Source organism: Acartia tonsa, chromosome 5, assembly GCF_053477335.1.
Source record: "Acartia tonsa isolate MP-2025a chromosome 5, ASM5347733v1, whole genome shotgun sequence".
NCBI lineage: Eukaryota > Metazoa > Arthropoda > Copepoda > Calanoida > Acartiidae > Acartia > Acartia tonsa.
In genome coordinates, this window is record NC_137264.1 from 25,326,656 (window position 1) to 25,329,155 (window position 2,500).

The 2,500-nt window shown below is 40.0% G+C and overlaps 6 non-coding genes across 6 annotated transcripts; 3 read left to right on the forward strand and 3 right to left on the reverse strand.

Moving 5' to 3' along the window:
• Positions 1 to 79: 79 nt before the first annotated feature.
• Positions 80 to 152, reverse strand: TRNAR-ACG (transfer RNA arginine (anticodon ACG)). The gene has a single exon. It is a non-coding gene; the product is annotated as a tRNA-Arg (tRNA).
• Positions 153 to 236: 84 nt separating this feature from the next.
• Positions 237 to 309, forward strand: TRNAV-CAC (transfer RNA valine (anticodon CAC)). The gene has a single exon. It is a non-coding gene; the product is annotated as a tRNA-Val (tRNA).
• A 109-nt stretch (positions 310 to 418) lies between these two features.
• On the forward strand, positions 419 to 490 carry TRNAP-AGG (transfer RNA proline (anticodon AGG)). Its single transcript has one exon. It is a non-coding gene; the product is annotated as a tRNA-Pro (tRNA).
• A 222-nt stretch (positions 491 to 712) lies between these two features.
• Positions 713 to 786, reverse strand: TRNAT-AGU (transfer RNA threonine (anticodon AGU)). Its single transcript has one exon. It is a non-coding gene; the product is annotated as a tRNA-Thr (tRNA).
• Positions 787 to 862: 76 nt separating this feature from the next.
• Positions 863 to 935, reverse strand: TRNAK-CUU (transfer RNA lysine (anticodon CUU)). Its single transcript has one exon. It is a non-coding gene; the product is annotated as a tRNA-Lys (tRNA).
• Positions 936 to 1,027: 92 nt separating this feature from the next.
• Positions 1,028 to 1,109, forward strand: TRNAS-AGA (transfer RNA serine (anticodon AGA)). The gene has a single exon. It is a non-coding gene; the product is annotated as a tRNA-Ser (tRNA).
• The last annotated feature ends 1,391 nt before the right edge of the window (positions 1,110 to 2,500 follow it).

A 2,500-nucleotide genomic window follows, 5' to 3' on the forward strand; every position in this document is an offset into this window, starting at 1 on the left:
ATTGTCCATGTATCTGTGTATGCAATGTCATGCCATGTGTCTCAGTCATACACATTTAGTCTGTTCAAAGATAAAAATCCGATCTCGGCAGGATTCGAACCTGCAATCTTCTGATCCGTAGTCAGACGCGTTATCCGTTGCGCCACGAGACCCTGTAGTACACCGTTGGGACAGATCCATACCACATTTGCTACAACTCAATATTTCAAACAAAGAATTTGCCTCTCTACCAGCAAGGTTCCTTAGTGTAGTGGTTATCACGTGTCCTTCACACGGACAAGGTCGCCGGTTCGATCCCGGCAGGAACCAAACAGTCTGTTTTTTCTTCTTCTTTCTTGAAGGTCCTCGTTCAAAGGTGAGTCTCCTTCCGCAGGCATGTCAAATAAATACCCACACGCACTGTTACCACTCAACAGCTGGCTCGTTGGTCTAGGGGTATGATTCTTGCTTAGGGTGTGAGAGGTCCCGGGTTCAAATCCCGGACGAGCCCACTTGCTTTTTGGATTGGTCATGTTTGGCCCTAATTTCAGGGTTTCTGCAAATATGTTCCAGTTGTTTTACCTTTTTCTTTTCAATGGGAAAATGTTTGGCTGGTCGCGGCATTTTGTTGAACTGTTTGTTTCGCTTCATTTTCCTGTATCTTGGGCAAAATGTGAGCAGTGAAATCTTTCAGAGGCCTTCTTTTGACAGTTGGGTTGGTCAAAAAAAGTTGAGGCACCACCGAGATTCGAACTCGGGATCTCCTGTTTACTAGACAGGCGCTTTAACCAACTAAGCCATGGCGCCCTTTCTGCTGGTGGGTCCATGAGTGTGCACCTCATACTCGTTGCAGCTAAGTGGGAAACACACCAAAAGGAATGGTCGCCCAACGTGGGGCTCGAACCCACGACCCTGAGATTAAGAGTCTCATGCTCTACCGACTGAGCTAGCCGGGCTGCTTGCAAACCTGTGTGAAGTGGCAAGCTAAGCTAATCCAAGTTATTCTACTGTATGAGAATGCCGCCAAATGTGCCCCCATCAATGGATTGCAGTCGTGGCCGAGTGGTTAAGGCGTCTGACTAGAAATCAGATTCCCTCTGGGAGCGTAGGTTCGAATCCTACCGACTGCGGATAACATTTTGCCCTTCTCTCCATAGGTCATGGGCTGTTTGGGGGGTTACAAAGAGCCACAAATTGTCCTTTCCCTATGTGCCAGCAACGTTGGTTCAGTGGTAGAATGCTCGCCTGCCACGCGGGCGGCCCGGGTTCGATTCCCGGACGTTGCAGCAATTCATTTTGCAAGAACCTGAACCAGAATAGCAAGAGTTCCAACAAACAACATTCAAATGAAATCCGCTTGTCACTGGCGTACTCAAAGATGGAAAATATTTAGTTTTCGAGTACCAATCCTTGCCAGAATAATGCCAGGAAATGCGCAGCAATCGCGTTAACAAGATCCAAAATAAATTGCACTGAAAAAACCTATACTTTTTTCCCATTTTCAAAGTTTGAATTCTGTTGAATTAACTATTGTCTAAGGGATTTATGCATTCTATCGCTCAAGAGGACAGCTGCTGACCTCCAGTGTTCATGGTTAAGTCAAATACACGTTAAAGGTAAAAATTTGCCCCAAACAAAGTATTTTAATGTAATGTACTAGAAAAATAATTTGTTTAACTTAAATCTAAGTTTCAAAATTATTCTATTTTTCTAACCCATTGAGAGACTTTTTTTATGTGCTTTTTGGGAAAATTTTTATGTTTAATATGCATTTGACTAAGCCATGTACACTGGAGGTCAGCAGCTCTCCTTCAAGAATAGTTATTTAACAGAATCAAACTTTAAAGATGAGAGAAAAGTACAAATAAGTATTTTTTTCTGTTGATTTAATGGTATCTGTGCATACAATAGGCAACACCCAAATTTCCCTTTTTCATAAATTTATCTTGAAATATAAAGACATCCCAAAACTGATGGATTGGACTTGTAGAAGGAACCAATTGAGTATCTTAGGTCGAAAAAGGTTTGTGTTTTGAGCATTTGTGACCAAGTAGTGGCCAAACAGTGAGGAAACATATAAAAAGACTTTAGAAGTCCGAGATATTATTTTTTTGTTTTATTGAAACCCAAGAAAAAAATATGATTTTATTAACTTAAATTCATAAAGAGATTTTTATTATTTTACAACGATTGCAATAGATGAAGCATATTTATTATTAATGCACAGATAAAACATAGATGTGAAACAACAATATGAAGGCAGCACTTCATGAGATGGACTTGATTCGAGTAATAGTTGAAAGAACAGCTCAAATTAACTCTCATGAAAAAAACTAGAAACCTTCAGTTTAATTCAACTAATGAGATTTCATGTATGCTCCGATGCGATTCATTTATTGGCTCAATCAGACATTACCTCTCTTTCTTAGTATCTTTATTTTGAAAACAAAAAATTAAATCTTGAATATCTTTATTCCTCCCCAAAATTTTAGGTTCAGTTAATCATTTTTACCAACTATGA